Source organism: Mastigoproctus giganteus, chromosome 8, assembly GCF_048544385.1.
Source record: "Mastigoproctus giganteus isolate SK-2022 chromosome 8, ASM4854438v1, whole genome shotgun sequence".
NCBI classification, from domain to species: Eukaryota; Metazoa; Arthropoda; class Arachnida; order Uropygi; family Thelyphonidae; genus Mastigoproctus; species Mastigoproctus giganteus.
Genome location: NC_143582.1, coordinates 32,922,018 through 32,937,249, shown reverse-complemented (window position 1 = coordinate 32,937,249; position 15,232 = coordinate 32,922,018).

Genomic DNA, 15,232 nt, shown 5'->3' with positions numbered 1-15,232 from the left:
TTTCGTCAGCGGGCCGAATGAAATTTTCGTATCATGATGCGAGCCGAATGAAATTTTCGCATCATGATGGGGGCCGGAATAGATTGAACGATTTAATAAAAAAAATCAGAACCTAAAAAATGTTATATTACTTGAATTACCAAATTATTAATGTATTTTTAAAAAAAAATATCTGAATGTCCAATTATCATTGAAAATGCGGCGGCATCAATTTTTCTTTTTTTTTTAATTGTCTCATTTTATGGGCTATAAATTATATTAAATTAAAAATTGTAATAATTAGAAAAGGCATAAAACAAAAATATCTCGCACCAATATTATTTTTTTCAATAAGAAGTCAAACCCAAAGGAACTTCGTTCGATCGATGCTACAATAATAATTAGGAAATAACTCTTTGACGCTGCGTAGAATCACTTGGTTACTGTTGTACTGGCCGTGATTCCCGATTGAACCGAATTAAGCCGAACGTTTACGGCGAGTGTAGTCAGGTATGGATTTTCTATATTTATGCATTTACCGAGGGGGCCGGATTCAACATCGTCGCGGGCCGAATGTGACCCGCGGGCCGGCTGTTGCCCACACCTGATGTAGATGATAGTTCTGCTCTCTTCGCTTGGGGTAAAAATTCCTTGTGAATCGCACCATTTTCCAAAACCATGATTAGCATTGTCTTGATTATGAACTTTTTTTTTTTATGAAACCCCAAACATGAGAGGTATTAGAACCTAAAATACTTAGTACTGTACAAGGGTTGAAGGTCGAGAAGATGAAAGAAGATACTTGTTGACATTAGACTTGAATTTCTGTAGATTATAATTTTCAGGAAATGTGTATGAAGAAAAGTTGTTTTCAGAAAATGGAAGTTGAATGAATAAATGAAGAAGATGAAAAGTTGGTTCTGTTCGCTGCTTGTGTCATATGTCTGGACTGTTATAGAAGAGAGAGCGGGAATTGTAGAAGTCAATTCAGAAGAACAGTGTGACCATGGAAGTATTTATAGAAAAGGCATTCGGCAGAAACACAAAGTCTATGAGACAGAGTGGAGAGACTCTGTTAGAGATGAGTCATTAATTAACCCAACTGCCCTCTTCTGAATGGAATCTAGAAGCTTGACAGAGGTTCTGGGGGCACCGCCCCAGATGTGGGAACATTTATTCCATGGCAAGGCATATTTGCGATTTGTACAGAGTGAACAGCTGTTTGGAAGAAAAGTAATGCCGAAAGCGAAAGAGAACACCAAGTTTTTTTGATGCAGAGAGGAAGCAATATTTGTAATGTGCTTATGCCAAGAGAAATTAGAAGTCAGGGTAATTCCCAACAGAGATATATCATCTTGAAATCGGAGTGTCACCGAAGATAATCATAAGAACAGAAGAATCCTTTTTACGAGAAATAGGACAGGACTAAGTTTTAGAAGGATTGAAATCAACTAAGTTATCTTTCACTCACTGGAGAATTATCTGGAGTTAGCATTTAAGGAATTGGTAGTGGATATTCGAGAAGTTGAAGCTTTTTATGCAGGGCAAGGTTTCTCAAACTGAAGATGGGATGCAATGTGCTATCATCAGAAAAACTATGGATAGAATCTCTGGTCAGTGAAAGAAGGTCATTAATATACAAGAGGAAAAGAGTAGGGGAAACAACTGAACCTTGGGGAATGCCGGCATTAGTGGAGAAGTTAGAAGCCTGAGAGCCATCTACCATCACCCACAGTGAGTGGTCAGAGAGAGAACCTGGATACCCAATTACAAAAAAACAGTTGTAAAACCATAAGACGGAAGCTTATTTAGAAGACCTTTATGCCAAACACGATCAAAAGCCTTTGAAGTGTCAAGAGAAACTGCTTGTGTTTCACCAAACTTCTATTGAATATTTGTTCATAGATGGGTAACATAAGCCTATATGTCACCAGTGGATTGACACTGATGGAATCCATACTGACGATCGTTAATCAGATGGAAAGTTTCTAGATGGTTTAAGATTTGGCAGTTAATTGATTTCGCCATTACCTTAGAAAGAGTAGAAGTAAGTGCAATTGGACAATGATTGGATGGAAGAAATGTGTCACCCTTTTTAGGAAATGGCTGGATACGAACAAATTTCCAAGCAGAAGGGAAAACACCTTTGGAATAAGAAAGTGAAAAAAGCCAAAACAAAACAGGAGTAAGTTCAGGAGCACAGGTTTTGAGAACAAATGGGGAAATACCATCAGGACCTGGAGCTTTCTTAGCATCAAGGTTGTTCAAAATCCCTGTGAGATTCTTTTGACAGAACACCACAGGAGGCATTGAATGGAATGTACTGGGAATTGTAGAAGGGGATTTAACAAGATCATCAATCCATGAGTTAGAAGAAAGGTATGATGCTAGAAGGTCAACTTTATTTTTGGCTGAAGTGGCAATAGAACCATCCTGGTTTTGACAGAGATGGGAATAGAGATGACGTAAGTTGTTTGCGCCAATGTCTTCGGCAAGGGACCAGAACATTCAACTACCATTTGGACAAGAAGCAAGTTTCCTGTTCTTGGACTGTTCGAAATGTAATTTGGACTGATTAATAACTGCATTACAATTGTTGCAAGCTTTGGTGTAGTCAGAAAATGAACTTAGAAATTTGGATAAAAGTCAATTGCAATATGCAAAATTCTTATCTTGAACAGCCTTAGCACACATATTGGAAAATCAAGGTTTAGATAAAGGACGAGATTTTAAGGTGGAGTGTGGAATAAAGGATTTCATCCCTACAAGAATAATTTCACTGACACAATCTGAGCAAACATTGATATTAAAAGATTTGAAACAGTAATCTGATCAAGGAAAAGAAGAAAAGAAATCTTGCATATCATCCCATTTTGCATTCTTGTAATGCCAAACAACACGAGGTTGAGAATGTCCACAAGAGAAAGGCTTCATTGGAGAAGAAACCATCACCAAATTGTGATCTGGGGTGCCTAGAGGGCTACTCACCTCAACCATGAACTTATCATTGTTGTTTCTAAGAAAAAGATCAAGCATTTTGGCTGTGTGGTTAGGATTGTTTGGTATTGTAGATAAATGAACAATCTGTGCGAGGTAGTAGTAGTAGTAGTGGCATGTGATGCAAGAAAGCAAGTGTATAAGCTTATGCAGCATCAGCCAAAAAAAAAAAAAAAAAAAAAAAGGTCATTAGTAATTGCAAAAGCCTCAACATCTTGACCAGCTAGGTCCAGCTGGAGTTGTGAAATTAAAATCACCAAGGAAAATTATCTGTTTTAGGAAAGTTGAAATGGGGAAAGTCAAATTTCAAAGAAAGGAAGTCAAAGAGTTCCAAGTGATTTTTGGCGTTGGGAGAAAAATAGAGGCAAAAGATGAATTTGACAGAATGTGGTAGAGAGATTTTAAGCCAGAGGAGATTCAAAATTACTAAATCTCTGACAGGGAATATGAAAGTGGACATATGCAGAAGCACCACCTTTGAAGCAAAAGAAATCATAGAGTGAATAATTTGAAAAACTGATATGAGCAGTGGTTGAATCAACCAATAACTGGGATTCTGTCAGAAAAAGTACACAGGGGTTTGGCAGACTGTAAGTGGAAATGGACATCATTGAGATTGGAATTGAGACCTCGTATATTTGTCAACTTAATGAGGAAGTGTTTGGGAGGTTTCAATCTTTTCGCAGATAAGTTTCTTCCATTAGTTTGACAATTCATGATGTATTCAGTAGTAAGAAAAGGTGAGGAAGACATGCTGTATCAAGTAATGAAATTTTTGGATATGGCATACACATGGCAGAATATACCCAACTCCTTGACATAATGTGTCTTTGAAAATGCCCCCCACCCCATACACACTATTTGGACGGACTCCCTCTAGTCACTATCTGGCAGAGTAGAGGCAATGGGATTATACACTACCTGATCTGGAAGCCTCCTAGAGAGTTACCAATGGGTTGAGTCCAGTGGACTATCTAGCAGCCAGCCTACAAACACTGTTTTAGAGCTGTACCATAAAAATGGGAAGATTGAATCTAGCCATGATGTCCTTCATAGCCTCAAAAGACATCAGTCATACTGCATGATGGAAGAGATGGGGAGGGTTTGCCAGAGCTTTTCTCTGGAGACTAAACGTGGGTTCCACCACTTCAAACCTCCATAAGCAAAGTGGTGGTATTGCACTGGTTGATGTGAGTCATCTACCACCTAGTATTGCGTGGTAACATGGAGGGGCAGCACACCTCTACCCAGGGTTACTAACAGTCCCACCATTGTGAAGGTGCAAGAAGAGGATTTGGCTGTTGCAGACTGACCGAACTTTGCTCAAATTAGGTCCGCTTGACTTGAGTGTCACCTCCATCAGCATTTTAGACTCCCAGGTATCAAGACTAGCTTGGCATACCAGAGAGAATGACTGTGATAACTTCAAGGACTTTTGTAAAAAACTGTTTCTGGACCATGATGATTTTGAAGTCTACTGCATACCTTCTCTGCTTCGTCTCTGGGTCTTACTGAAATACCCAGCACCCATCCCCAGTAAAAATATAGTTGAGAATTTTGGATTGTCTCGACAAGTCTGGATGAAGTCTTTGCATAATGACATTCTTCATTGCTTCTGCTCATCCGTAAGACTGTGTGGCACAAATTTTGTGCAGACCTTCCTGTCCCATAAATCCTCATGCAGAATTTTACAAATAATCTCCTTATTCATGTCATTAGCCATCAACCGGAGTCTTAAACAATGATTTGTTGCCAGAATTTACCAAACTTTTGCAACTGTCCTCATTTCAAAAGTTGACGGAGGCCCACTTCTTGGGTCATCACAAACATCCTCATATTTGTCTGTGAACAGCTTGTACCATTCAAACACACTGGTATGACTTAACATTTCATTACCATAAATAGTTTTTGATGTGAAAACATCTCTGTTGGTACTAGAGTAAAATCAATTGGCAACGAAATTTTCTTACAGTAATGGAAATGATGCAATTGATTGGTAACGAACTTTTTTTATGGAAATGATGTAATTGATATCACTTCCTATTAGGTGGCTGTTTGATTTTAAATGACGCAATCCAGTTCATAAAAAATAAAATATTTTACAAAATAATTCTTAGAAGTGTACTAATATATTGTGTGCATCATGTAAGTAGTCATTTCTTAATATGTATGTATTAATAAATTAATTGTTTTAAAATGTTACAAAATTTTTTCATTCCCACTTATTTCTTATTTCTTTCCTCTTTTATTATATTTCTGATTGTTGAATTACAGTATTTTTAATTGTTGAAAAGGTCATATTTCTTTAACATGACATTTCTGTTTAGCAAGTTTTTTCAAGCAAATGATCAATTTCGTTACGTAGAGATCTAACTGTATATCCAAACGTGGTCCTGAATATAATGTGATATATGACTGACAGGAATATTTACTTAAATTGAGTCTATTAAGTAAATTTAAGTAAATTTACTTAAAATATTCATATATAGAAATTTGCCAAGAGGCACCCATCAAAATTCAACTTAAAAGATTGAGCGAACAGAAAACTTACCCTATGCACTAAAATAAGAGGAGAAAATGTAATTATTTATTATTCATTTGCACATTACTGAAAGGCACATCCAAGCAAATCTCTATGATTCAAAGTATGAATATTTGATTATTAGATACATATATACTTGTATTTCAGTAGATAATTCCTTCAGTCGTATATCATTATACTCAGCTTCTATCAGTTGCTTTTGAGTATGTGAAATTGGCTAACATAATTGGTTTTCAGTGGCACTGCCCCAAGCATATCAAAATTTATTAATCTTCAACCTAAATGTCAATTCTCTATTGCTAGTTTGGTGTGTGTGTGTGTAAGTATAAAGGTTGAAGGAGAATAACTGAATGAAGTGATATATCCAAATGAAGTTACAGAGCACACAGTTAATAAACCTGAAATATTTATATATCCAGTACTAATGTTTAAACTGTGACACACACACACACACACACCCACCCCTACAATCAATATCCAGACACCTGCATATCTACAAATAACCTTTATTTACAGTAAAACTAATAATGTGTACTGAAACCTTTAGTCTTTATAACAGCCTCTAATCTCCATGAAACATCCTCCACTAGATTTTTGTAAACGTCCTCTGATATTTTCTGTCTTCAAAGAAGTGATTAATTCAGCTCTGTTTTTGGGCAGTCTCTCCTCACATGCACCCAACGATCCAATCTGTCCCAAAGGTTCTATATATCTGTTGTTGTGGAAGTGGGTAGATTGAATAAATTGAAGAGAGAAGAACTAAACAAACTATTGGAGGGGACCAACTTTTCAACACTCATGTCCTCAATCAAACCACTCTGTAAAAACACAAGCAATATGACATGGAGCATTGTCCTGCTGACACAGGTATGGGACATCCCTGATGTGCTCCCACAAAGTTGATAATGCATTATTATCCAGGAAATCTAGATAGACCTTAGCATTTGTAGTTTTTCCCAAAACAACCAATGGTCCCAAGCCAAACCATGAAAAACAGTCCCAGACCATCATGCTACCTCTATCAAACTTAATTGTTGGGGTGATTCAGTCTGCCAGGTAGTTTCTCCTGGCATATGCCACTTCCAGGCATGGCTGTTAGTCTGGAAGACTATGTACTGTAACTGTCAGCTGCATGACATTGGTAACCCATGTCATGCAGCATCTTGAGCACTGTACAAGTGCCGACATGTGCCAATTGTCTGACTGAGGGCCTGTGCATGCTGCAACGACATTGACCTGTGTTCCGAGCAGACAATTCTTTTCAGAGCTCTCCTGATATCAGCTTCAGAGGTTTTCTGAATCGTTTTGTGATGGTTTCGACGCCAGTCTGCTTCCATTTGCAGATCATATCACCAATTGTCGATCTAGGGATCTTCAGTGCTGTTGAAATGTCACATACAGACTGGTTGCTTATGTGGTACCCTATTATCATTTTGCATTGTAAGTCTCCTCTGTTGATCATGGCATCTTACATTTACATTTGTACTACTGTCTCCTCAAAGGTCTACGAGGATATTTATAGTTGTCTAACATGTCTTGCTCGGGTAGGACATGACCAACTATCAGTGGAGGGATGTCTTGATATTATGGTAGGGCAATGCATATGCACAGACAATACTGTATACTTCCCAGTGTTAAGGACTCTTTCAAGAGTCAGCCATGAAGACTGCAAGGCAGCAGTGTGCAGATCCTCTATTTCTGTATTAACTGTCATTATGTACTTAAGTTAAATTTATAATGCTGTGTTGGCCTAACCATTAAATTTGTATTCAATGGTTATGCCAAATGGATAGGAATAATTGTAACATTATTGCATATTTACTGATTATTGTTGACCAAACATAGAACCCAAATAAAATATGAAATAATAAAATGGAAATGAAAAATAGAAATTGCAAATATAACACTTACTGTTTCCAAGTGGAGGTGCAATGAACACCATGTGTTGCCAGATGCAACACTTGAATGAAAATGAACATGGTGCAAGAGGAACAGTAGCAACCTCAAGTAGTAAAAGAGACCTCTGTTTTGGATTCAGTAAATTTATAAAAAAAGGTAAAGAAATAGAGTAGCCAATTATGTGTTACACTGCCATGATTGAATTACACTCAGATGTGATGAAACCAAGATGTAGATTAAGATATAATGATAGCTTGCAAAGTAGTGTTTTAAATTTACTAAACCTCATAAAGGGGAAAAAAGTGTTATAATATAAAATAGCATCTTTTCCATTCTCAGATCCTAATGACTTTAGAGATACAGTAGAACGTTGGTTATCCAGAAGTCAGTTATCTGGAATAAATTTGAAAAAGGCTAATCGTTCTTTCTTTTTTTATTATTAATAATGGTAGTGCAGTAAGCACGGGTTATAGTGATCACGTTTGCAAATTGAATTTTGATTCTAATAAATGAAAGATCAAGTTTACCACACATTTATAACAGATTGTACAAACAAAAAGGCCCAATAAACTGAAAACTGCAAATTGTTTTTATTGTTTTATGGTTGTGACCTCTAGAAGTCTATGTGACCTTCAGAAATGTGCTTTAGAAAAATATCACAGAGACCTGGGTTTTCTTGGAAACCATGAGTGAATTTCAGATTAGTTTAGCTCCATATTCGGTAAGAATAATATCAGCCAGAAACTGTGCAATTAATTTTTCTCAGTTTTTTATGGTAAAATGTGAACGAAAAGAAAACGCATAGTTTTAACATTGCAACATAAAATGGAAATTATTAATAGAATTAGAAAAGGTGAAATTTTAGGAAATCTCTCCAAAGGGTTTAATGTGGGTACGTCAACAATTTACGACATCAAGAAAAATTCCAATGCTATAACAGAATTTGTATCGATTATGGATAGTGAAGGAGGCTCTAGCAGGAAAAAGACTGTCGAAACCTGAAAATGCCACTTTAGAGAGTGCACTTTATTTGTGGTTTCTTCAGAAGCAAAGTTTAGGTGAACCAGTGTCTGGCCCAGTGTTGTGGGAAAAAGCATTGGGTTTTAATCGAAAATTAAGAGGTAATGAAGATTTTAAGGCAAGCTCAGGTTGGCTGAAAAACTTTAAACTGAGACATGGTATACGTAATTCAAGGCGAGAAATTTTATGTAGATGACTTGGCAGCGGTGTCCTTTAAAAGTAAGTTTGTTTCAGTTATAGCAAATTACGAGAGAGAAAACGTTTATAATGTTGATGAGACGGGCTTATTATGGAAAGCATTACCAAGAAAAACCCTAGCCACTAAAAGAAAAATGCCTGCACCAGGTTTTAAGATGAGAAAAGAGCGAGTTACAAATGCTACTGGGATGCACAGATTGTCCGTGCTCGTTATCGGTAAGTGGAAAAAATTTAAAAATCTTTCTAATTTTCTTGTTTTGTATAAAAATGCCTGGATGGATGTTTCTGTTTTCCGAGATTGGTTTATAATTTTTTTATTTAATTAATCTTATTTTAATTAATCATAAGGTAATATTAAATTTGTTTAATCTTATATTACGTTCGATTATCTAGAAAATTTGGCTATCCAGAAGAGGGCTGACATTAATTATTTCGGATAACCGACGCTCTACTATATAATGAAACTCTCATTTTCTAATGTATAGTTGGATTTACTGAATTCAAAACAGGGGTTTCTTTTTCAAAACAGAGGAAAATAAACAACTTCATGTTGTACATGAAGTTGTTTATTTTCCTCTGATGTTGGTTTCATTTTCTTTCAAGTGTTGCATCTGATAACACATGATGTTCATTGTTCTTCTGCTTAGATTTGGTAAGTTTTATATTTTGCTTTTCTATTTTAATTTCCATTTTAGTGTTTCATATTCAATTTGGTTTTCTGTTCAGTCAACAATAATCAGTGTGCACATAATAATGTTACAATTATTTGGTTAATGAATTGATAGGTGCTACACTATTATTGAAATGATACAATTTAAAGGAATTAAACCACCTTAATGCCAAACACTTAAACCATTTAAGGCTACATTTCAGGAACTCAGCTTCCCTCTTGAGGCCTATGAGGGACAGAACATTGTTTGATGAGTACTACTACAACTTTTCAATTTGATAATGATATTTAGTTATTTACAATGCAATGTATTCTCATTATACTCTACTCCTTTACATATACAATTGTATAATTATTACACTTTTTCTTATAAATTTAATTAACTCATAAGTAAATAAATAAAAATAGCTTAGGAAAAATCCCTATAGTTACTCACTAAATTAGTTGAAAGTGCTTACCTGTTAACATGATGCAGGAGTGGAGTTTCTTGGTCTGGTTGGGGAAGACTGGGGTGGAAGGAGTGGAATGACTGTTTATATAGGTTGGAGTTGACTTGGTGTAGCCAGTGGAAGGTTTGCCACACAACAATCTCCCATCCCAGATTTCTCCTATACTCCACTACTGCATCACATTAACAGGTAAACCCTCCCAACTAATTTCGAGATTAACTCTACGGATTTTTTCATAAACCATCTTTATTAATTAATGAGTTAATTAAATTTATAAGAAAAAGTGTAATAATTATACAACAATTCTATTTGTAAAAGACTATAGTATAAATAGAATACATTGTATTGTAAATAATTATTTATAATACATTATAATTATTATTTGATTTTAATCAAATATCATTATCAAATTGAAAACTTGTGGTACCACTCCTCAAACAATGTTCTATCCCTCTTAGGCCTGAAGAAGAGAAACAGTTGGTTCAAAAAACATAGCCATAAATAGTTTGTTTGGCAATGGTTTGATTCTTTTAAATTTATTATCATTTTGATAATAAATTACTTAATATACCACATTAGCATTAGTTCAGGCATATGATGCAAGAAAGCAAGCTTATGCAGCATCAGCCAAAAAAAAAAAAAAAAAACTTCCCATTTCACCTATCCGGCCACTCCAAATGTTTTAGTTCAGCCTTAAATTTATTTAAGCTATCAACTTCCACAACAACAGACGAAAGTCTGTTCCAGCAATCAACTACCTGCTATGTAAAGGTAAACTTCTGCACTTCTATGCTACAACTATCCTTCCTCAGTTTGAATCTATCCCTATGCCCCCTCAGATTCTTATTCTGAGCAAGTGGAAGTATCCCATCAGCATTGAGCCTGCCTCAAACTATTCAAGGCTTTATACCCCTCAATCAGATCATTTCGCAGGTGTCTAGTCTCCAGATGCTGCAACTTGCAGAACATAAGTCTCTCTTTGTTCCTCTCTCCTTCACTGTACTCATTCTAGCAACTCTATATCCTTCCTAAAATGAGGCCTCCAGACCTGTATGCAGTACTCAAGGTGTGGCCTGACCATTACCTTATACAAGGGTATAATCACCTTGTCTCTGCTGGCAAAATTCCTACATATCACTGACAAAACTCCATGATCAGCTCTGGCAGCCCATCTGCCTGCTCAGAGAACTTCATATCTGACTGCACAATTATCCCCAGGTCTTTTTCATTCTCCACCTCTCAGCATAGTACCACACAGTTGGTATGTTTCTCTTGGGTTACTGCTACCCATATGCAGTACTTTGCATTTGTCAATGTTAAACTTTAGTTGTAACTTCTCATTATAACTTCTCAACCCATCTGCCTAACTTTTCTAGATCCTGTTGCAGTGGCATACTTTCATTACTGTCATTAACAACCCTGGCAACCTTTTGCAAACGGTCATTAAACCTGATATACCTTCATCGATATCATTAATAAATATACAAAACAACAATGGGCCCAGCACCAAACCCTAGGGGACTCCACTAATAACATTAGTCCACGTAGAGCAGTGTCCATTTATTACCACTCTCTGCCATCTCCCACTCAACCATCCCTTTATCCATTGTAGCAACTTGCCCTTAATACCATACCTCTCCAATTTGTACAGCAGTCTTCCATGTGCAACAGTATCAAAAGCTTTCCTGAATCCAAGTATATGATATCAAAATTATTTTTGGCATCCAGTTCCTTTGTGACCACATCATAGTATCCAATCAAATTGGTCAGACAAGACTTCCCCTTAACAAACCCATGCTGTGTCTGAGCTATTACTGCTGTCTTGTCTAGGTGATCGTGTATCACCCCTTTAACCAGTGACTCCATTATTTTCTCCGGAACAGAAGTTAAACTAACAGGTCTATAATTATTTTGTCACCCTTTGAACCCCCTTTGTGAATTGGGGATACATTTTCACATCTCCAGTCCATAGGGATCTCCCCTGACTCTAAGGATGCTCTCATAATTATGGCTAAGGGTTTGCTTACTTCCCTTTCTGCCTCCCCCCATTATAACTGGATAGATTCCATCTGCCCCAGGTGCCTTTTTTATGTTTAACTTCAACAATTTTTCCTCCACTTTGCTCTCAGTTATTACAAAATCACTTAGCTCCCTGTTTAGTTTGATAAACTTCTGGCATACCCCTCCTTGAATAACTCCTCATGTGTGAATGTAGTTGCAAAATACCCATTCAGTTTACCAGATATTTGAGCAGAATAGTCAATAGTTGAACTATCTATGTTAAGTGGACCAATCTGATTCACCCCCGCGACCTTCTAGAGTTTACATAAGTAAAGAACTCTTTGCTGTTTTTTTTTTGTGTCCTTTGCCAAAGATTTCTCATAATCTGCCTTCGCCTGCCTAACCTTTGTAACTTGATTACAGACTAGCTTTTATCTACCATAGGCTTCTGTGTCACCTGATAATTTATATGCATCCCATGCATTTTTCTTCTCTGCCACGAGTCTCATTAATTCATCGTACATCCATTTAGGCCTGAACCTTGAACATTATTTCTTAGTTGGTGTGAAAAGCCTAGTAGCCTCCAAGGTTAAGTCCCTGAAGGCTTCTCATTTAGAATTCACTGTTGGTAACATCAGTTGATCTCACTGTATAGAATTTAAAAACTGTCTGAGATCACTGTAGTCACCTTTACGAGAACAAAAACCCTTCCCTTTACCCTTGATGGTAGTTACATCTTTAAGTAAATCCCACATGTGATCTCTACACTGTGATCATTGTCACCTAGTGGTTCCTTTATCTGCAAATTTTTAATGCATGAATAAAATAGTGTAGTGTCTATCATTTCACTAACTTAATAATGAACAATCATGTAGACCACCTCTTCCAAGTGATTATTTGGTTACTATTAAGTTTGGGCAGTATACAGCAATGTGTGCCTGTTTATGCATAATACACAGTTTAAACTCACAGTATTGGATGTATAGATATTTGATTTACTTATTAACTGTGTAACTTCATTTGGATATATTATTTTCATTTAGATATTTTCCACTAACCTTTTTACTTAGTTAATAACATTTTTATTATAGTTTCAGACTTAAATATCTTTGGCAGTGATCCTGGTCCATAACGAATATGTAGTTAAATAACATCTTTAAACCTGCTAAATACTACAACCATGTGCATACATATATTAATTTGACACAAAAAGGATATAAACACTGTAGGAAAAATATATGTGTGTGTGTGTGCATTTTTTTTCCCCCAGCTCATTAAAGAGTGTAAGGAGGTTCTGCAAGCGGCCACTCAGACTCGACAACGCTACATTAACTTAGCTCAGACTGTCCTTTGTGATGACGATGTAGAAGCTCAGTTGGATGCTTTTGATGAAGATCTAAAGAAAATGTTGCAGGTACTTTATTTAAGTCTTTTATATGCAGGTACTTTAAGTCTTTTATATGCAGGTACTTTAAGTCTTTTTTGTCAATCAATTCGGACCTGGAGAGATTGTGCAAGGCTCATAGGGTGGAATTTTTTTCAACGTAGTCTGTTAACAGGAGAGACTGCTTCTACAGGGATGGGGTATGCTTAAATAGAAAGAGTGCAAGAATATTTGCTGATTCTATTGAGGCAGTGTTAAGTGGGTCGGAAAACTGCTAGCTTGGGGGGGGATACACAGACTAAAAGGTTAACAGAGGAAACGGCAGAGGCAAAAGTGATTCATGCACTGTTTCTATTAGAATGAGCAGCAGCATGGAAAGCAAGGCAATGGAGATTTCTAGGACTGCTGGGAGTTATACTGGAACAATTAAATACATGGGCTGTGTTAGGGTAATTAAGAGTAGGAACAGGTGCATGTACAGCAATGCTAGAAGTATAGTTAATCAATTTGATGAGTTTGAAGTGCTGGACAAGACATCAAAAGCTGGATATTGTTGGATTATCGGAGATGTGGTGTCATACAGATATAAGCAGTACAGAATTGGAATTTGGGGAGTACAATGTGTACAGAAAGGATAGACAAGACAGGAAGGTAGGAGGCATTATGCTGTTAGTAAAGAAACACAAAATCTAAGGAAGTGCATCCAATTGACATTGGTAGACAATGCAATGTTGAGTCAGTACGGTGTACCATAAGCACTGGGAAAGGGAAAATGAGAGTAGTTGTGTGTTATTGACCTAATGAATCTGATGAGTATAATGAGCAATTGTGCAGTAAAATACAGTGGGCATTAAATCAGAATGTCTTATAATAGGGGATTTTAACTTTCCAGATATTGACTGAAACTTGTGGTTTGGTCACTCGCACACAAGCAACATGTTTGTGGATTTGTTGGATGATTGTTTTTTACAGCAACATGTTCGAAAGGCAACCTGAGGAAGTAATACTCTTATTCTGATTACTCTTATTCTTATACAAGTAATTATAGACCTGTGAGTTTAACTTCTGTTCCAGGAAAATTAATGGAGGCACTGATTAAAGAAGCACTGCAGGATCATCTAGACAAGACTTCAGTTATAGCTCGGACACAGCATGGTTTTGTTAAGGAAAAGTCTTGCCTGACCAATTTGATTGGATACTATGATGCTGTCACAAAAGAACTGGATGCAGGGAATAACTTTGATATTATATATTTGGATCTTAGAAAGGTTTTTGATATTGTTGCACATCGAAGACTGCTGCACAAATTGGAGCAGTGTGGCATTGGAGGCAAATTGCTGCTATGGATAAAGGGACGGTTGAAGGGGAAAAGACAGAGAGTGGTAATCAATGGACACTGCTCATCGTGGACTAAAGTTATTAGTAGAGTCTCTCAGGTTTCAGTGTTGGGTCCATTATTGTTTTCTGTATTTATAAATGATATTATTGATGATGGTATATCAAGCTTAATGTCCAAGTTTGCAGATGATACGAAGGTTGGCAGTGTTGTCAAGGATGCTACTGACACTATGCTGCTGCTGCAACAGGATCTCGAAAGGTTGAGCAGACGGGCTGAGAGATGGAAAATGAAGTTTAACATTGATAAATGTAAAGTACTACATATGGGAAAGAGCTACCCCAGAGCAACATATCAACTCTGTGGTGCTACACCGACAGAGGTAGAGAATGAAAAAGACCTGGAGATAATTGTGCAGGCAGATATGAAGTTCTCTGAGCAGTGCAAACGGGCTGCAAGAGTAGCTCATGGTGTCTTGTCAATGATATACAGGAATTTTTCTAGCAGGGATAAGGAGGTGATTATTCCCTTGTATAAGGAAATGGTCAGGCCACACCTAGAGTACTGTATATAGGTCTGGAGGCCTCATTTCAAGAAGGATGAAGAGCTGCTGGAACGAGTATAGAGAAAGGCAACGAGATTAGTGAATGGAACAAAGGGTTGCTCTTACGAAGAAAGGCTTAAGTTTTGCAAATTACAGTGTCTGGAGACTATGCATCGGCGAGGTGATCTAATAGAGGTGTATAAAGGCTTGAAT